Here is a 21,730-nt window from a genome sequence, read left to right on the forward strand (position 1 = left end):
TGTGTGTGTCAGAATGTGTGTGAGTTCTATCTGTAAGCGGGAAAATACTTGGCAAATTTTAACAGAAAAACAATCTCTGACGTGGATTGTGATTGATAAACTATTTTGGGATAAACAGGCCTGTGAGTGGAGAAGATTCCAGGAGTCAGGTGCCTCACAGAGTAGGTATGGGAGGGAGGGATAAAGGGAGGGGCAGCCCACACTTTGGTTTAACTCTAGCAACCAAAATTTCTACCCTGGTAAAATTTAGAAGTTCAAGGAACAACATTGCCTTGATATTAATGACCTTTGAGGGCATATAAAGTTCAGAGTTCATTTTCTATTTACAACATCTCTTGCTGCTCCACCTCTTCCAAAAAAAAAAAAAAAAGGCAATTATTTAGGACATTGTGACATTCAGCTTGGCTAATTTTTATACAAAAATAGAGACAGTGGAAAATATAGCAGTTAAGTATTAGTAATGGCGAGAAGTAGGGGAGCCCAGTGTGAGGAGAGGGTACCTCTTCAGCAGTTCAGAGTTCATTCTTTGTTCACATATAATGAAAAGTCTTCAGTTATCAGGTATTTAAACCCAAATCAGCAGTTCCATATCCGTAACCTGAGCTGAGTGTTCCTCCATCTAATGGCCATGCTGCTGTCGTTTGCAGTGAGTTGGGTGACATTCGATTTGTACTCCGAGACGGGAACAGATGGGCTTTCATTGTGAGGCTCCGCCTGTATGCAAATGTGAACCGAGTTTCACCCGATCCCGGGGCCTGACCTGACCGTGCACATGCATTTACTCAACGTGGCTCAGCCTGGGGGGGCGGTGAAGGGGGAATAAAAAATGGCAATCGGATAGTACCAGAGGCAGGTCAAGTTTACCATCCGTCTTTCAGCGGGACTGAGATGGCAACACAGTTATTTAGTTTCAGTGTTGATGTGCGTTGCAATAAACTCCATCATTTCACCTGTTTATGAACCCAGCCTCGTATGAGATCTCTGTGAAATCAAACAAAGCTGGCAATCAACTCTCTTGTTTCCAGCAGAATGGGGGATTATGGACTTTTTTTTTTTAAGCATCTTTAGCTTTTCCTCAGCCTCACATACATAAATCAATATTTTTTTTCTCCAGCCCTTTTTATTTCCTACATTGAATTTATTAATTTCTTATTTGGAGGGAACAAAATACATTTTCCCCAAATGCTTTTTGTTTCAAATTAAGAAATATGATCATTAATGTCAGAATAAACAACCAGCATTTTAGATGTCGATTAACTGTTTTGCATGTACACGGCAGTGTACAGAACCTAATAAATCTTACAATTAAATGTGCAGGCCTTCATTAGAGTGAAAATATGAACAGCTGTAATCATACACATTCTATTGACAGAGAAAAATTTGGTTTCATTTATAATTTTTCACACTGGGAAAGAATGAGAGATGGATTGAAACATGACTGTTTCTGTAACTGTGGGCTTTTTCTTCACATGTACAGAAGGACAAGCAGCCAGTGTCTCTGACTTCAGGGTCTAACAGCAGTGATTCGCCTCAATTTTCTTCTCTCATGAAAGTAAATTTCTCTTGGGAAACATATAAGCCTTTGGCTAGAAAACCCATAGGACAGACACCCCCAAACTGTAACAAATAACAAATGGATGCATTTCTTCAGTACATCTGTTCTTGAAGGGGTTCTGTTAACTGATGTCTGGAACTGGCATAAAAGAAAGAGTTGCTAAGAATATAGTGAAAGTTGATGCATGCAGCAAAAACTGCTTCTGGCAACAAAAGACACTGCTTCTGGTCACACACACACACATTGCTCAGAATGGAAAAGGGGTCTTTTGAAGTTGTATTTGTGCAAGTGCAGGCAAAAACAAGACAGCCCTTCCTCAAAAAAGATGTGAAATTCTCTCTGCATAAGGATTCTTCTCCATCTCCCCCTTTTCTAACTCTCACTCCAGGGTACAAGGCCAACATATCAGGGAAGCATTTTCAAGCAGTTTTAAAGAGTTAGGCTTGAGATAATTCCAAATAAAAATAAATGGTCAGGACTAGGACTAGCATTTGTCTACAAGGCACCTAGTAGTGGCTGACAGAGATAATAAAGAATAAAGGGTAGCATGACCGTATAGCAGGTATTAAAAAAAGTCATACTCCTTTCCTTGACTATTGAAAATTGATTCACTTATCTTACCTTGTCTCTAAATATATATTTCCATCTATTCATAATATATGTGGTCCATATATATTTACACACATGAACATATATGTATATACATAATGAGATGTGTATATATATTCATATCAATGTATACAAAACCTTCCTTTAGAAAAAAGGATTCCTTATATAAACATTTATACGAATACAGGATTTTATATCCCCATAAACTTTTGTTCATGGTTGAATCACTGTAGATCACCTTCAATTAAGGATATCATTTATACCTTTAGAAAATTTGTCTGAACATTGTTAAGATGGTACTTACCAAGAAATTCAAAATGTTTGCTTACTTTTAGAAGCAGGAGACTCATGTGTTCAAGTTAACAAAGTTATATCCTGGTACAAGTAAGATCCTGAAGACTTTTTTTTTAATATAGTGAAAATTAAAACATTTGCAGTATGAATATTGTAACCAAGTTAATAGAGCTACCACTTGTGGTTGTTTGCCTTAGTAAAATGATATGTTTGCTAAATGATACCTAAAATAAGCTTGAGAGTTGGAAATCAGGAGTTACTTTTTTTAATGTCATACTGGAAGTAATATCATGAATGGGAGGGGGTTGTTTATATATTTTTAAGTTTTTGAAGAAGAAAAAGCCCAGACACCATCAATTACCCCTGATCAGAATTATACTCTTCATGTCTTTACAAAATCCATGAAAGTTCATTTTCTTTCAATGATCGTGTCACAAAATACTTGCAGATGAGAAGATACTGACTCAAATAAATAATAATAGCAATAATTGCAAACATTTGTATGTCTCTTATTAAGTACCAATGACTCACATAAGTGCTTTACATATATTAACTCATTTTATCCTGACAAAAATCCCATGAGGAATAGGTCCCATCTTTATTTCCAATGTAGAGGAGGAAAGTGAAACTTACCAAATACCTTTTTCCCAGAATAGAAAATGGAAAGTGTGAGAAATTAAGACTCAGGCTATTAGAAAGACATTCTTTGTAATTGGATGAGTGATTTGTCTCACTATATCTCTCTTATCTGTAGAAAATGATGATATATTCTATAAAAATCTTATGAAATATGAAATATGGACCTGTTTTCTAAGCAGCAAGCAATAACCATGTAATATTTCTACTTCTGTTAAAGCCTTGCACTTTTAGGGATCCCTGTTCCTCCTCTGTGACATGGGGTGGGCTCCTAAGAAGTGCTGCAAATTCTTCATGAAAACTTTCTTGAGGTTACCAGACCTGAAAATTCAAACCCCTTTCCTGCTCCAAATGTGGGCTCTAGTTTGAGTGAGAATAAGTTGTATACTTTTCCTAAGATTTGACCTTTCTAGTCTGTGACAGTTATTTGCCAACAAAATTAGGTTCCTCTGGGTGACTCATTAATTTTTTATTTTGCTGTAGGGTGAGTCATCTGTACCCTTGGAAGCCTGGGTAGAGAGTAATCAGGAGGCACACGAAGGTCTTTTCCTTTCTCTTCTTTCTAAGGACCCATTTTGCATTGTATCTTATTGTGCCAGGTCTGAGTTGTGATCCATTGGCTCCACAGAATTCACAATTCATAAATGATGGTATTTATAGGTCATAATTAGCCTTTGGGTCCTAGTCTGCCTGATCACCCAGCAAAGGTGTACACCCTGTTGGCTTGAGAGAAGGGGTGGGGGGAGCCACCTTGTGGCTGGAAAAAGACCCAGCAGCCTTCTGGACCCTTCCTCAGTTCTGAGTAGAAAGGAAAAGAGATGAGGGTTACAGCAGCCAGAGATAAATCAGAAATATCAATCACTAAATATTTGTGGAAAGTGGTAAGGGATATAAATAGAATCTATAACTACAATAACACTGAAGCTGTGGTTGTAAATATACATTATCCTCTTTAATATGACATAGAGTAGATTGAGAACTGAGAAATTATTAAGACCCCCACATAAAAAAATTGGAAGAAAGAATGAAAACATTTAAGTTAAAATTATGTTCATTTTGTAATTCAATAAAGAAATCCCAGAGACATATTTTTAAATTTAATGTTGTTTTCTAAAGCACAGAAAAAGCCCCACAGACATCTGTTTGCATACATTGTGTGTCAGGCAACATCAGATTTGAATGGAATTTATCTAAATTTTATATGCATGGCTTGATGTAAATTGAAATAAATTGTACAGCATACTCTGCGTGGACATATTGGTTTTTCCATCGCTGCTTGAACTTTTAACCCCAGGGCCTGAGCCGGTCACACGTTGACCTGTCTGAACTCTGCTGGTAGATCCAAGTGTGAAAGGCTGACCTTGCCTCCATGGCAACCATAAAGTAGGGTCCATGACTCTTCTCTCCCTTTCTCTCTCTTTTCTCCACACTCCAAACAAAACTAAACAAAACAAAACAAATTAGTATATTCTCGCACAGCCAGTCAGTGTAATCTTGGAATAGTTTTGCCAAAAATGCATTTTGCCCCTAATCCAAGCTCTAAGCAAAGCTTTTTCAGCTTGCTTGTCAAATGTTAATGAAAGTTTGAAATGAAAGCCTTTATAAAAGTTAATGGAAAAGACCCCTTCCTGGGACACATTCAGTTTGCTTGTCTACTATTATAATAAAATATACTTCACATACTCATATATTAAGTAATGTTGCTATAGGTATGTTATACACGCAGATGAAAATTATGCTTGTGTGGGATTTCAACATAATCCTTTATAGGTGGATTTTAAAAAATACTTAGATAAGGCTTACCAATGCATATAGTATTCACATCAGAGCTAACAATTTCTAGTGTCATAGAGCTAATGTATCTGAAAAAGTAAGCATTAAGGATCTAGAGTTAATCTCCCTATTGTGGGTTGTATGCTCCATTTTAATTAAGGTGATTTTATACTTCTGATTTGTTTTAATTTGGATGATTGATCTTTAAATCCACGTACTAACAAATTATCATTTTCACAATCTTAGTGGTAATTCAAAGTGTTATTTATCCCTAAAGTTGAAATTCTGTTCCTAGGATGTATTTGTAGCTATTCATCTAGTAAGAAGCATTTTCTTAATGCCTTCTATGTAAATTAGCCTTAATTACTATGAGGTGATTACCCCCACCACCACCACCAAGGTGTGTGCATAATTTTAAGAAATTCCAGTTTTGTTACAAGATAAACTGTATTACATAGAAAAAGAAAAACTAGAAAACAATTAGACACCAATGACAAATGTAGAATTGTTTAAAAGTGTATACCAACTGATGAGGAAACATGGCATAATGGAGTGACCACATGGGAGTGAATTTAATGAAGAAAGACCTCTTATGAAAAAAAAAAAGGTGGAAAAAAAAGACCTCTCCCAAAAAAAGGTGGTTGTCCAGACCTAGAAAGCAGACATCCTGCTAGGATTAAGAGACTTCATAGAATAAGCAAAACCTGAGATGGTGATGGTAATGTACAAGGTCTAAAAGAAAGAAAAGTGACTGCATTAGAAAAAGAAAAGTGGGCTGCATTAGACAGGGCATAGCCAGTATCCTTGAGTGCCCATGGGCTGGTCTGCTATGCTTGGGCTCTTTAGGTCCAGATGCATGCCCTAATTATTTGCTTCTGAAGTTTTTGCAGTATTTTTTTTTTAATACCAGATGTGTCATGTTTGAGTTGTAAGGACTTCTATTTTTCTTTTTCTTTTTAAACAACATAAAGAAAAATATTAATTTTTATAAGTTTGAAGCAGAGACCTGAAAATCTCTTCAAGGTGCCTTTGGGCAACTATGGGTAACAGGATAGATAGGAGATCAGTATGATGAAACTAAAGTTTTCGTTCAAAGTAACCTTAAGGTAGTTTAGAAACCAAGAAAAACTTCATAAGAATGTTTGTTTGGGGTCAGGCAATATAGTAAAATTTTTTAAAAATCATCTAGGTCAGAAGAATCAGGACATTCTCCCAGCCTGCCTCTAGCAAATTCTGTAACCTTGTAAAGTCACTTCATCCCTGTGGATCAGAATTTCTTCATGTGTAATAACAAAAATACCTAGCATTTACTGGATTCTTACTTTATATCAGGTGCTAGTTTTTTAAAAAACTTCATTTAATTCTCATAACAAACCATTTAGGTAACTACCATTCTTGTCCCCAGTTTACAGATCAAAAAACTGAGGCATGTTATAATTTCAGGATCACACCCATGTGTCTTTAGACTCCGTGCTTCCTCCACTGCACCAGGGTTCAGCAAACAAGGGCCAGAGAGGATCTCGAGTAGCAGCTGTGCCCAGGGAGTTCAAGAGCAGCGTAGATAATAGACAGATGAATGAGTGGGTTATAGTCTATTAAAACTGTTTTTATAGATGCTGAAATTTGAATGCCATGTGATTTTCATATGTCATGAAACATCATCTTGATTTCTCCTCAGCTATTTAAAAATATAAAAACTGTTCTAAGTTTCAGGTCTTATTCAAACAGAGGATGGGTCAAATTTGGCCTGTGGCTCCTAGTTTGCCAACCTCTATAGTCCAATGTACTATCTCCCAAGGCAGAGAATGAGGAGTTGGACTCACTAAAACCACTACTGTTCAAAAAACTTTAAATTCAGTGACTTTTTAGTCAAAAGTAGGGTAACCACTGTGGATTCAATGCTATGTAATTAAAGAATCAAAAACTGCCTTGGAAAACAAGCCTGCCCATTCCTTTTCTTTGGAGAAGGCAATATCTAAACTATCTCAGAAGGATGAAGACTTATATTCATTTAATTGATATTTTGAGAAAGAGATTTAATTATCTCTTTTAACAAGCCATTTTATGTTAATGGCTGTTCCTATCAGGAGTGTAGTGCTAATATCTAGTCTGAGTTCCTTATGATGTAGTGCGAGCTCACTTGCTATACTTTTTAGAAATAATGATTTGCTTGTTGTCTCTGTCTTCTGCACATTTCTTCTCTGCTCTCTACAACTCCCATATCATCTTTTGCAGCTGAAGGTAAGAACCTTCCATCCTTTCCCAGGTCTTCATTATTTATTCCTATAGCTTATTTTCTTATTCTCCGGGCTATTATTGTAAGGTTTAAAGGAATCCTTTCCAAATTGCCTTTATCCCCTTAGATGATAGAACCAAGAACTGGGTGGGTTAGACACCTCTTTTCCTTGTCTGTATTTAAAAGTTTAGTTTTCCAAAAGATGTATATGTGGAAATTCCTGAGATATCCTTATTACCTAAAATAATAGGTAATTGCAGGAGTCCATATGCTTAACTCAGAACTCAGAATGGTGTGATATTTTTATATTATGATAGATGTAGCAAATCATCTCTTTTCTCTAATCTCGAGTAATTTAGCTGATTGTGAATCTAAAGCTCTTTCATTTTTTCTTTTAGTTTTAAAACTCACAGCCATTCCAGAATTTACTGCTGTTGAGGTGATGTGATAAAAAACAAAATATAGAATCTCTCATATATCATGATGTTCTTATATATTATTCCCAGTTACAACCTTAGCATTCAAACTCCTGAATCTTGAATAGTCTGATGAACTATAAGCCTTATATTTTCCCAGACAATGACAATTTATTTCATAGATAGCGAGAAATATCCTCTTTTTATCTAATAACCTTCTATATGTCCTAGGTATGATAAAGTTAGAGGGCTGTATTTCGTATTCAGAAATGACCATTGAAGTAAAATTTTCTAAGGTTTTTTTCCCCCATGCCTGTGTATTTTACAGATATTTTGTCAGAAACTTTACATTAGCCCATAGTGAGTTTTTTGACACAAAATATTTCTATAACCACCAAGTTGGAGGTACAGACAGCCCCCTACTTTATAACAGTTAGACTCAGCATTTTTTGACTTTACAATAATGCAAGAGGAATGTACTCAATAGAAAGCAGAGTTTGAATTTTAAATTTTCATCTTTTCCTGGGCTGGCGATATGCAGAGCAGTTCTCTCTGGTGATGCTGGACAGCAGCAGTCTCTGTGCCCAGCCAGCCACATGATCACCAGGGTAAACAGCTGATACTCGGCAGACTGTGTGTCACTTTCAGTACAGTATTCAATAAAATACATGAAGTATTCAACTCTTTATTATAAAATAGGCTTTGTATGAGGTGATTCTGCCCAATTGTAGGCTTAATGTAAGTGTTCTGAGCACAAATAGGTAAACTAGTCTCAACTATGGTGTTAAGGTAGGCTAGGTGTATTAAACACATCTTTGACTTGTGATATTTTCACCTTACAACATGTTTATTGGAACATAACTCCATCATGAGCCGAGGAAAAGCGGCTTAAAAGTCTGCCTCCTTTATGTGTGCTCAGTATGGTCTTGACATACACATTCAACAGCTTTGGTCCTAGAGCTTCAGTGAAACCAGATGAATGAAGTGCTCTTTGAGAGTAAAATGTCCATCTATTTCTATTTCTAAGGCTCCAGAGTATTTTTCGACAGATTACATAGGCATTAATGTAAAGGCTTTAAGTTATTTGAAAGAGTTAAGATAAAATATGATTTTATCTAGAAAAATATCAAGGGAAAGAGCCTTAAAAAAGAAAAAAACAGCATCATAACAAGGAGCTCCCCTTCCCTAGAGTCACAGGTGGGCAATGCATCACCCACCACCTGGTAATTTCTTAGCATAACAAAGGACAGATTTAAAGTTGCTAAAGTGAGGTTCTCTCCTATTTCTTTGCCCTTGCTACTGCAGTATTTAAAAGTTTACTGCCTTTATGGAACTTTATTTTAAAAAGAATCTGCTCAGTAACTAGTGTTTGTTCTTTTTTTACTTTTAGGTTGTATATATGTTTATTTCTTATTAGCACTTAAATAATCTTTTAAGATTTAAAATAAGTTTTAATTTGGGCAATTCTACCTTTTAAGATAGAATTCATTTTTTTAATTTAAAATTTTATCTTAAAATATAGAGTTACCCAAATTATAATTTCTTCCTTTTCTTTAAATCTTTAAATCACTGCCAACATTATACAGGAATTCTGTTTACAAATCTCTGTCCCCCACTCTGGCTCCTTGAAGCCTAGCACAATGCCTGTCACAGGGTAAGAGCTCCCAGAGTGTTTGTCGACCTGAAATATTGAACCAAATAGTGATGAAGAGGACGGATTTTAACCAAGCATTAGAATGCCATGCAGAAACTCATAGATTCTTTACATTTTTGGTGGGTAGACCCATTCTAAAGGAATGCCACAAGTAAACAGCTGTAACAAGCCACCATTACTGACCTTTGGGGTGTTCATGTTGCTTGCAGTAAGCTGGGCAGCAACATGGGGCAGAGAAGTGGCAGGTAACCTCAGTATGCATCTGTCTGAGAGAAGGTGGCTGACAGTTGAACTGTTCCTCACCACTCCTACAGGTTCTCGGTGAAATGGAGGAGTTTGTGAGAGATGGGAGAGGGATCTCCACTCCCTGTCAGTGAACTTTCAGAATAACTTAAAACACCCAAGGGAAATACAGAAGTAAAAAGGTGTTCCTACATTCCATTGATTTTCCTTATGCTTATGGATTTGAAGTAAAATATGTGTTCTTTTCCCTCTAAAGAAAAGAAGCATATTAATTAAAGATGTCTTCTCAGGGGCCTCCCCGGTGGCGCAGCGGTTGAGCGCTGGGTTGTGAAGCTGCCTGCAGCCTCTGCAGCGCCGGTTCAATCCCCGGCTGCTCCCCAGCCACCGGAGGAGGGTCCCACATGGCGCGCAGACCTCTCCTGCCGCCCGCTGCTCCCCTCAGCAGTGTACTTTGGTCCTTCTGCCTGCTCTGCTCCCCGCTCTGGCTCTGGTGAGTTCTCTCACCCTCCCGCGCTTCTGACTGTACCCAGTGCTTGTATAAATAAATTTAAATAAATCTTAAAAAAAAATTAAAAAAAAAAGATGTCTTCTCAGTATGTTAGTGGTGACTGGCTCAATTCCTGGTTATATTCTAGCTTATACCACATTTCAGCCACCTGTAGAACTTTCTGGGAAAATACTTAAGAAATGCAACTTATCAAACAATACAAAATTGAATACTTACAACATGGTTTATGCTTGGGTCAAGGAGAGGCCATTTGATAAGTTTCAGCAAGGTTTTGTGTCTCAAATTCTTCACTTTTGAGGTATGGATCACTCACTGATCATCACAATATACATTTCATATTGGACATCTATTGTTGGCTTTGTGTATTTTAGCAATCAAATGAAAAAAATAACAGTCTTTACCATACTTTCTGGTAAATGAGATTTTTTTTAAAAAAGATTTATTATTTATTTATGCATACAAGAGCTGGAGTACAGGCCAGAGATGCAGGGGGTGAGAGGATTCACCAGAAACAGAGTGGGGAACAGAACCGGAAGACTGATTGAAATATACTGCTGAGGGGAGCAGCAGGTGAGACAGGAGAGATCTGCTGTGCCATGTGGGTAGCTCCCTGGCCAGCCAGGGATGGAACTCATGCTGCAGAGGCTGCGGATTGCTTTCTTCATAGTGCAGTGCTTAACCCCTTGTGCCACCAAGGAGGCCCCTAAATGAGAATTTTTAAGTGATTTTGTTGTCACCAACTGAGGATGAAATGTTTCCTAATCCTCTAAACTAGTAAAAATTATATGTCATAAAATTACAGTTGTAGCATCTGAGACCATTAGTACATTCCTAATGTGGTAGAGGAACATCAGACGTCAATTCAATACCCATGGAAGTATGTAATACAAGGCATTATGCTAAGGCATGAGGGATATAAAGGCAAGTAATTGACATTCCCCTCTTCACATTAAAGTTTTTAGATATGAGGATGTTGGTCATAGAGGGAAAACAAAACAAAAAGTTGTGTGCTAATCTTTTAAGGAGTCTCAATAGACTAGTAAAAATAGAAACCTGATTTTAATGGTCCAGGAATGAATGAGTAATGGGAAACTAGAGGATGTGGATATATGCTCCTTTCTAAATGTTAGTTGGTGGAAAGAAAGGGAATGATAAATGGTGGTAGGGAAGAGGAACTTTTTAGGTTTTGGAAGGTTAGTTCTGAGCTGATTTTCCAGCAGATGGGAAAGAACTGATCTAAAAAGAGAAAATAATGATAGAATCAAGTTCTGGAAAAAGTAGAAGTTGATCAGATAATACTACTCAAGAATCAGTTTTAGCTGAAAGGCAAGGCACTCATTCCTTAGAGAAAGGAGTTAAAAAATAGAAGGAGGTAAAGATGCAGGGATATTTTCACTGGAAGAGAAGGGAATATAAACCCATCTCCTGAAAGTATAGGACATGGAATAGGGATTGACCCTAGGTTTAGCAAAAATTGGAATGGAAGTTTAGGGCAGCCACTAAAGAAATATGATGCAGGGCCTCCCTGGTGGCGCAGGCAGTTGAGCACCGCACTGTGAAGCTGTCCACAGCCTCTGCAGTGCTGGTTCGATCCCAGACGGCTGATGAGAATCCCACATGGCAAAGCAGACCTTACCTGTCTCGCCTGCTCCTCCCCCAGCAGTGTATTTCGTCAATCTGCCTGTTCTGTTCCCCGCTCTGTCTGGTGAATCTTCTCACCCTCCCGCACATCTGGCCTGTACCCCAGCTCTTGTATGAAAATAAATAAATCTTTAAAAAAAAAAAAGAAAAGAAAGATGATATAGTCAATAAAAGAATTGCTAAGCAATAATTAATATGTAGTGAGAACTATCTCAATCTACTCTCAAATGTTAAATGGAGAATTCATAGAGGAACGAAATGGCAAAGGCTCTCTAGACTCAATCCTCCTTCATGGCTCTTTCTTGGTATAATATAAACCACAGCTTCCAATCCACAGAAAATCGCATATAATCGTGCACTGAGATGCTGGTCCTGAATCTTTGCCTTCCTGCTATCCCTGTTGACACCCCTACCCAGTCTTAAAGAACTGTCACATTCACAAATGCACAGCAAGATTAAGCATTTCAATCCTCAAAAAGACCTGAAGTATATTTTACAAGGCAGCTTTCTCATCAAAAAATCCTTTGAGTCCCTGGACAGCACACCCACCTGCCCCAGAACTCTTTCAAACATGCCATTCTTCCCTGTCCCTCGTGCTCCTCAATAGTACAATAGTTCTGAGTGGAGATGTGCTCTACTGCTAGCCAGTGGCCTCTGTTTTTTTCAGGCTCCTACATCATTCTCCTCATTTACCCCAAATTGCATCACAAAAGGCCAAGATGCTTGTCTGAGGCTCACAGAGTGCTCCATGGATGGGGGCAGACCTCAGAAGGAACCAAACCAGTGAAGCCAGAACCTTTTGAGCAGACGGGGAATAATAGGCTAGAGACACTGTTAAGGATCATTGTCTACTTTCATGATCTCAGCTTATTTTGAAGAGCACTTGAAGCCATGATCTAAAATATAAGTTATATTTCTGAACCTACCTTTTATCTTCTACTTTTGAAACTCATGCCCTCAACTCCAGTCTCGTGGGATTCATTCATTTCCCAAGCCCTCTGCTTTCCACCTGACATGCCTTTCCTGTCCTCTCCAGCCTCTGACATCTCACTGATCCTTCAAGGCTCTGCTCAAACTCTGTCTTCTCTAGAGTTGGGCCCATCCTCTCCCTGCCTTGTGTTTTACTTGAACAATACCTCTATGATAGCTGTTACTGCTGTTTGCCTTGCTTTTATATTACTTACATATACTATCTTTGCCAACAGATTGTGAGCTCCTAGAGGGCAGGGGTTGTGTCTTAATTATTTTTTATATCTCTCCCAGGTTTGAGCACATATCAGCCATTCAAAAAGTGTTTGTCAAATTGAACCCCCCAAGTGCGATAGTGTGGTCCAGACTTTCAGATTGTCTATATATTCATCATATCCTGAAGAACCTTCAAAGAACCTTGAGAGAATAGCAGCTGCAGTGTTTTTTAATGTGCCACAGAGTGACAGCCTCCCTCCTCCCATCCATGATATCTGGAGGTTTTTCTCTCTTAGACCCCAGAAATACTGAGGGTGGAAAGCAGTATACCAGATAGATCCAAGATAAATGTTTACTTCCTCCAATAGTATAGCTTATGTGTACAAAGGCAAATGCTGGACAGTACACTGACACCACATAGACAAATGAAAGAGACAGGAACTTTAGAAAAGGGAAAAGAGACAGCCAGCAAGGACATGCTCCATTGTGTATGTTACAACTCAGGGAAGAGAAATGGCAGAAAACCAAATCCACATAAGAGTTTGACTACTGAAATATGTTTATGCGGAGGTGTCAACAATCTGTGATTGCCGACATAAAATGAAAATGCTCATATTTATATGGTACTTTTCATCCAGAGTCCCAAGGTACTTTATAAATTATAAATATGAATGCTCCTTATGCAATGTCCCTGATGGTCTCCATATACAAAATCTAGTTCCTAATGGCCAAAATCTCCCCCACCCCACCTCAACACTGAATATGTAAGCATTTTTATCAAATCACAATTTTTTGTCTTTAAAAGAGCTCTCTATATTGAAAAGCATACAATTTACACTATTTGTCTTCTAACATATGCTGCATTTCTCCTGTCCACCTCCCTTCCCCCACTAGCATAGAAAGTGAATTCAATTAGATTTAAGACAAAGAGTAATTGCATTGGAAAATAGAAAAAATATCTCATCCCAGAGTGATTAAGCTCTTCACCTTATATAGAGAGTTTAACTCTTTCAGGAAAATAGAACCCTGGGTAATAAATGAATACAGGCATTTGCTAAATCAGGTATACTGTTTTGAAACTAATTTCCCCAGTCATCAATGAACTCTTTACTTCAAGACAATAGGATACTCACTGTAAGGTATATAAGCAATATAAAGACTAAGTTAATTAAGGTTTTAAATTTTTTGTGTTTCATCTATTCTTATTTTCATAATATCTCAAAATCTGAAACTCTTGGACTCCAAAAAGTGAATTTAATCATCTGTTTTCTTAGAATTATTTTGTGTTTTGATATCTTGATTTTGATAACCACTTCTACATATTCAATGAGAACTGGTCCAAGTAGGACCTGCCTTGTCAGCAGCTTCTATAGTTCCTTGCATAGTTGATAATCATTCTGGAAATTTTGCAGAAAGATGATAAAGTACCATAATGTGACAGGTTCTTATTGAGGAAGTCCCAGAACTTTAGATGATCAGTAAGAGGTTACATACAGGACTTCCATTTGTATTACTACATTTTTGAGGTAGGACAGACTGTATCAATCACAGGAGGAACTCAAAGGGTAAAGGTTGGAACATCTGAATTCAAAAATCAGGTCAAGTATACAGGTAAAGGTGATAGTCCAGCCTGTGGGGGATAACTACTCAAGGAGGGGTTACCACAAACAGAAGAAGAGATCTTTCTGGGTCAGGGAAATAGGTTCTGGTGCCTTGAACTAAAAAATCTCCCTTCTTGGATTTTCCCTCACCGATATTATTCAGGCATTTCTGTCCATGTGGTTTGTAGGGGTTTTAAGTTTTTAAGTAATGGTTTTAAGTAAAACTGCCAACTTTTCTGAAGCTAGTCCTGTTTTAATACCTTAAAATGTTTCTTGTAATAGTAAAGTTCTGTAGATCCAATCCCATTTATTCCTGTTCGCTGTCTTTAATAACCAACAAAATGGGGACTACACATCTTTATGTCACATTTAGGAAAACTCAGGCAGCATGAGGCATGGGCTTGCTTTTGACATGAGTTTCTTAAAACAGTATGGATTTTTCTTTTAAGTAGAGGTCACACTGAACCAGATGTGTTTTTGATCATTGATGAGACCCTACTTTTAATTAGTTGATGTTGAAATAGGGAGGTAGCCCTAATTTTCGAAGGTAGAACAAGGAAATAAATATCAAATATGTCTTAGAAGTTTTTCTCTGTTTGTTTCACTCTATAATCTTGTTTTTGCCGTTCCTGAGTAGGAATAGTACTGTCTATAACTATTTATGAGGTCATTGATACTGTTCTTTGAGATATGCTGATGAAAGGCTCTATATAAACTAATCCCAATGTTAATATATCTAAATTTTTACCCACGTCTTACAACTCTGTTGTACATAGAACAGATTCATTTATTTATGATATGTCTTTCATCTGTTACTCTTAGCAAAATTTGTGTCATGATAAATACTTTAAAATAATTATACATGTTAACTAGGGATTAGAGAGACTGATTTATAGACTTGGAGTAGAGGAAAGAATGAAATAAAACCATGTCTCTTTGGGTCATGGAATCAAATAAGTTTAGAAGTGAAGTGAAATGTTTTTAGTTGAGTCAACAACAGGGTGGATCACATCAAAAGGAGCATCTATAATGAAGTAAAACAGGATTTTTTTTAACTTGGAAATGAGTGAGTAAGGAAAATTAATGGCTCTTCTAACTCCTTGGACAGAGTGGTCCTTTCAAGTTTGATGAAGGTCATTTTCAGGACAGTTTAAGAGAGGTTACAGTTCAACCTCCACTAGTATGACTTCAGAAAAGATGAGAATGGCTTGAGTTTCTGAAATTTCTGATTGTATTTTGTTATTATTAAAGCTGATAAAGGCAAGTAAGTACCTATATTCTGAATATTTTGCAATATTCAGGGATATTTTATATATTTCTCAAATCAATTAGAAACTATCACCTTTTCTAAAGATTGGAATGGAGAGGATACCAGCTAACCAAGTTACAGTGGAAATGTGACCGAGTGTAGTACAGCTGCTCATGTAAATCTTCACAACAGGATTCCAACAAAAACTCACCATTTAATTGCATAGTTCAAATGCCACTGAGTAGAAAATTTTAGGTAGATCAGAATATTAGCAGACTTAAAGTAAATATTATATATACATATATTGACAACATACACAATATTTTTGAAATATCAAAAAAGTTTGAAGGGAGCTTTTGTGTTCTCATCTCAATGTGTGCTATTACTTGTTTTTAGAACTTTGCAAGAATTCCTTTTATACTGTAGAGCTGTTTTTTTTTTTAAGCAACAACAACAACAATCTTGCTTCATTTTCATTTTTATTTTTGAGCTGTTTGCAACCCCCTTTTGAATAGTGAGAAACAATGCAATTAATTTTCTCCAGCGCAATCATGCATAGATTTAATAAGCATCCGAAGGTAGGATCCATCTGTAAAGTATGCGTTGCATGCTAAATTACTTCTCTTCTGTGGTTTTTTTTCTTTCCAAACCTTAATTAATTGAAGAAAAAAAATGTTTATTAAAGTGGGAACAGGCTGGGCTCTGGCTCTCTGCCTCTGGTTCAAAAGTTCATAGAATTCCCTGAAGGCTCATCTGAATGTGTATGTCTCCCTCTCACATCTTTCTTTCCCCGTCTCTAGAGTAGGGATGAATGCCTAGAAAAGGTATATAATTTTGTTCCCAGGATCAGTTTTAATAATCTTAACTTGAGTAAACTAACTTTTTTGTATATATAGATTTGCATATATTATGTATGTTTACATAAATGGTATAAACACGTAGATACATAAATGTATTATTTACCTATTTTCCTATCGAGTAGAATAAAAAATTGATACACTTTTAATGGCATCTTTAAACAGGATGTAGATGGAAAGCGGAAGTATAATTCTACAGGTGGACCTCAGACAGGAAATTAAAGGAATTATGTATGAAAATAAGCTAAGTTTTAATGGATCATTTTAGACCCAAAGAAAAAAATATTAAATCCATCCCAAGTAGAAAAATATTTAGTCATAAACAGAGAAATGGAAAAATACATAATAGGAAGTGACTTACGCTTGAGAGAGGCTTTAAAAACTGAAAGCATTTCCTGACCTGCAACAAGCTTTATGTGACCAAGTAGAAAACAGCAAGTTTATTGTAAAATAAAAGTATACATCAGAAATTTTTCAGTTATCTTAATTTCTTACCTAAGATGTCATGATCTTCCTTTTGTTTTTTCCAAATATTGCTTTTTTTCTCCTTAATATATACTACAATTTTTAGATCCTTATTTTTATAAGTAAATAGGCTATAGTTTTCATACAAATTACTAGTTTCTTTTTTACTTTAAAATAAGATTAGTTTTCTCCTTTAACTCAAGTGATATTTGCACAATCACCTCCAAATTTAGGAATCTGTAGAGTCAGAAAGCAGTGCCGAACTTGACCATGGTCTTGCCTGATTGAAGTCTGCTTCCCTTTGCCCCATTGCTTCTTGTAAAGCATAGTATTCACATAGGAGCCTAGTGGAGAACTTTCTACAGGTTGTTTCTCTTTCTCTTTGGACACTTGTACAGGAACCTAAAGCCACTGGTTCTGTTATTTTATCAGATAAAGTCATTTTATCTTTAAAAAATAGTTAAGTAGGGAAAACCTCAGCAGTGTGGAGAGCTGCTCAGTTTGGTATAGACACAGCCTCAGTCACGTCCATGCCTACCACCCTGTGTGAGTGTCAGATGAGCCATGGGACATTCCTGGAAAGAATCCGAGAACTCAGCATTCCATATTTTCCTCTCAGAGGTCCTGTTGCTACTGCATATTGACATGTACATATTTGGGCCATATTTGCATACTTGTAAATCAAATTACATAGAGGTGTCGCTGAAATAGCATCATCAAGTAACAATTATAACTGATGTCTTGGAAACTCACAGATTATTGTCTACTATGTAGGACACCTATATATGTGTACAACATAAGTCTGTACTTCCCACACCCAAAATTCTGTGACTTTTGGAAGACTCTCTCACTATCGCTTTCGAAACAGATTTCAGCTTAGACTTTTGTGTAAACCCTAAATTGAAGAACTGGGGGTTTCACGAATGACATGCATGTAAACAACATACCTTTGAAAGGAGGATGTGTGGGCCCTTTCTCCTATATGCTTATGTCTCTGTTGTCGTAGATTGGCGTCCTTTGTGAGCTATTCAGTGACATTTCAGAACCATTTCGCTCTGCAGAAAACCCGCAGTTGTGTTTCTTTAGCTGACACTGTGGCACTTGCACTCGAAATTGCTAGTTAGAAAAAAAAATTGTTGAGGCCGGTGGCTGTAATCAGCGTTGTTGCTGTCTGTTTCCTCAGACTAATAGCAGAGCGATCCGAGTCTGAGAGTTCAAACAGAGGTTATCTTTCCCAGGTAGCATCTCGTCCAACGAGAATTTGATTTTTTTCTATAGGACTTTACTCCATTAGATTAATGAAATTTCAATGAGAGCCTGGCGCCCCCTGAAGCTTTGTTAAGAAAACAAATGGTGATTCTGTAGGTGTGACAGCTTGCTTGGAGAGTTACGAGAAGGTGAATACATCCCCACAATCCAGGCAGCCTGGAACACATTGATCTCTATTTAAAGCACCAATCGGATTTTTGTTAATTATAAATGATTGATCTTCAGATTTTCCCTCTCCTCTTATATGTGTGGTTCCCCCTCCTTTCCCCACTACTAACTTCTTTGCATGCTGAGTGCAGAGCTTTTTGTTTAAAGGGACAATCATAGAGAGCAAATTATAGCAACACCCAGCAGCGATGCTATTGTGAGTGTCATTGTCACAGCGTTCACTGTTCAGCCGATGGAGGTGAGCCCTGGAGTAGATTTCAGATTAGCTCCATGTTTCCTCTTTACTTTACTCATTTCTAAAATAAAGAACTATCTTAACAAAAATAAAGCATTAGCATCATTAGGACACCACCATTATTTTGCTTTAAAATCGGAGTCGTTAGCCCTGCAAACCACACCCCCCACTATTAACTTTGAACCACAGTGTGTGCCTTGTACACACCAGGGTGTGATATGTGACCAGCCAGCCCCGTGTGAGACAACAGGGTGAGTGAAGGGAACATCTCTGATCCTAAATCTCAATTTATAGGCATTTAAGTTATTAATCTACCTTTTATCATCTTTGTGGAGTGTTTTTTTTTAAACAATGTTTAGAAGCAATGCCATATACTCAAAATCTGACACATGTATTATTCCTGCTATAATTGCTCACCACACATGGTTGTGAAGTGCCCAGAAAGATGTTTCCAGCTTCCTTGAGACCTATCTTTGGTGAAAATATCTGAGCATTAAATGTTTCTATTTATTGAATACAAGAGCACATAGTTGATTCTTGGTTATTTATAACATGTACACTATATAAAGAAGATAATTTATACAACTCTTAGGAAACATTTGTTTTTTAAAAAATCACAGCTTAAGGGCTACAGGTAATGGTAGATTACAGTGAAAATCCCATTGATTTCAACTTCTAAATTCAAGTATAGATTTTTATGAACATATTTTTCTTCAGTTTTAGAGTTTTAGACCCTGAAGTTTTAGGATATTTCTTTGCAAGTCAGAATAATGAACTTACCAGGTGATTTTTTTTCCTTTTAATTGCCTAGATAATCCATGCAATGCACAAAAGACTGCTCTAGGCCAAGAATCTTAAGGTAGTTTGTAGTTTGTAGTGACACTTTTCTACAAAATCCTTTAGATTTGAAGTATTGCCTCATTTCTTGAATGTCCCAAAATTGGCTCAACTTCTAGATGAGCTGCTATATCACTAATTGTTGGTGATAAACTCTCAATAGCAAAAGAGCAATATGTCTTTAAAAGAGCAGTGTAAGTGGGCAAGAACCTCATGTATAACACAGCATAATCTCCCACACTCCAAATTCTGTGGGTTTTGGAAGCTGCTCACTTTTGCCTTAACAGGTTCTAAGTCTGCAATGCTCATCTAAATACAAAAGGCCTTCTGACAGAACTTACCTATAAGGTAATTAATTAATGATCCTATAAGTACTCTTGGGAAAACTATATTTAAAGTGTAGATTTTGCAGTGTGGTATTTGTTGCCAGTATTCTTAAGTATTTTATCTCTTTATTATTACTTATTTCGTATTGTAATATTTTTAAATAAGCAAATATCACTAAGGCACATTTACAAGTAATTTTCACTATAACTTTTAAAATCCAATTTTTAACTAGTCAGGGGGAAAAATGTGCTTTTTTTTTTTTTTACCGACACTAGCCCAACAGAACAGTTGTTGATGCCAGTTTCTACACAAGTGACCAGTGACAACATTAAGAAATGGGTACTCATGATAAATTTGCCAATTTTTTTTCATAAAATGTTTCCAAAGGATCTTTGGAAATGTTTCATAAAACATTCCAAAATGTTTTAATTTTATTCCAGTGGGGTTTTGCTTTGTTTTGTTTTGAATAGGCTAACTAATGATTTTCATTAGTGTATTTGTAATTTATGTGATCTTAGTAGGTGCTACCAAGGTTAAATAATTTAAGGAAATAAACCCTTATCTGATATAAGATGGCTAATGAAGTATATTAGATACTTGCCCTATCGCTGTATGAAATGGATCTCCAAAGCTAACTACTGCTTTCTGCGGGAGCACAAATCTCTATATAAATATCCAAATGTAGCAAGATGTTGCAAATTTTTAAAGATATGCCATAAAAATAGATTAACACTAGTATTCCGTCCTGTTTAACTGAATTACAAAGGGATATCATGGGATTGCCAGTGACATTCACATAAATAAAAAATCAATTCTTAATGATGAGGCAGACTTGTTTTAGCGCATTACCCAGGTTAAATGGGAGCACACAAAGACATCAACCTCTATAAGACTAGTGGAATCATTGTATATTAATATGATTTAGGGAGCTACACACCTCGATGGAATAATTGTTATTATATCTATAGAGCCAGATGGCATTTGGTGTAAACAGCCATTGAGCACCTCAAACACAAGTGTGGCAGGTGATCTTTAAGGTGTGCTTGCATCCTGCTCACTCATCTTATCATTGGAATCTGCATTACTGTTTGCAAAATGTTTTGATTGCTACTACGCAGATTTTTCAGAATGGTCCTATTGTTCAGTAGGAATATAGAATATAGGATGTCCTTAGCAAGAGAATAGATGAGGCAGAATAGATGAGACTAGATGAGGCAGCTACCTGCATTCGTGTGGTTAGTTCTGTATTTTTTATAAGAAAGAGAACAGAGGGAATCATTTTTTTTTCCCAAACACCAGAGGCAACAAAAAATGGTGTGTTTAGAAATTTTTTAAATGATTTCACACATTTTCAGTCAAGTAGGAGTTAGTAATTACTATCATCAAAGTAAACCTATGAAGGAGGCCAAAAGGTATAAAAATGTGTACTTCCAGGGAAATCCAAGTTCTGAGCCAAAGTAGCTTTAATTTCTTATAAAATGTCTTTCTTTATTTGCAAGATTTAAGATTGACTTCTGCTAACTCTAATTATCCAATTAAAGAAGAGTCACTCATTTTTTTCAAAAAGATGTTTATTGGGCACCTATTATGTGCCAACTAATCTTTTAGCCACTGGGAATATTTCAGTGGAAAAGCACTGCCCTTATGAAGTTTATATTCCTTGAGAAAGGAGCAATAAATGGGAGGGGAGGGGAGGCAGGTGGGGCAGAGTAGGAGGGATGGGACAGAAATGAAATAAGGAAAGGAGGCAGAGTGTGCTAAGTTAGATTGTAGAAGTTTAAGACACCATTCTCCACCATCACCACACCCCCACACCCCCACCCTGCTTCTTAAAAAATGTAAAAGAGGTAATCTAGGAATAATAAAGAAGCTGGGAAAGATCTTGTTTACCTTCCAACTTCATCTATCTTGTTAAATTTCTAGGGAGTCGGTTGCTAACACACCTGCTGTTAAACCCTCAGCTCAGTTGCTG

General features: G+C 36.8%; 1 protein-coding gene and 1 long non-coding RNA gene across 4 annotated transcripts in view; one reads left to right on the plus strand and one right to left on the minus strand.

Moving 5' to 3' along the window:
- SKAP1 (src kinase associated phosphoprotein 1) overlaps positions 1-21,730 on the plus strand; it is a 256,514-nt gene that overhangs the window by 99,388 nt on the left and 135,396 nt on the right. The window lies entirely within an intron of this gene.
- The window catches only part of LOC119231983 (uncharacterized), an 87,449-nt gene continuing 69,743 nt past the window's right edge, over positions 4,025-21,730 (minus strand). Inside the window, exons 4-5 of one of the 3 annotated variants that reach the window (XR_008549569.1) lie at positions 17,870-18,038; positions 4,025-4,523 (exon numbers count right to left, since the gene is read on the minus strand). This is a non-coding gene — a long non-coding RNA (uncharacterized LOC119231983). Of the gene's footprint in view, positions 4,536-16,144; positions 16,251-17,869; positions 18,039-21,730 lie in introns of those variants that run through there. The other 2 variants (XR_008549567.1, XR_005121970.2) reach the window with 2 other exon arrangements.

The sequence above is a fragment of the Talpa occidentalis genome, unplaced genomic scaffold (assembly GCF_014898055.3).
Source record: "Talpa occidentalis isolate TD23 unplaced genomic scaffold, MPIMG_talOcc4v2.1 talOcc4.7, whole genome shotgun sequence".
Lineage (NCBI taxonomy): Eukaryota > Metazoa > Chordata > Mammalia > Eulipotyphla > Talpidae > Talpa > Talpa occidentalis.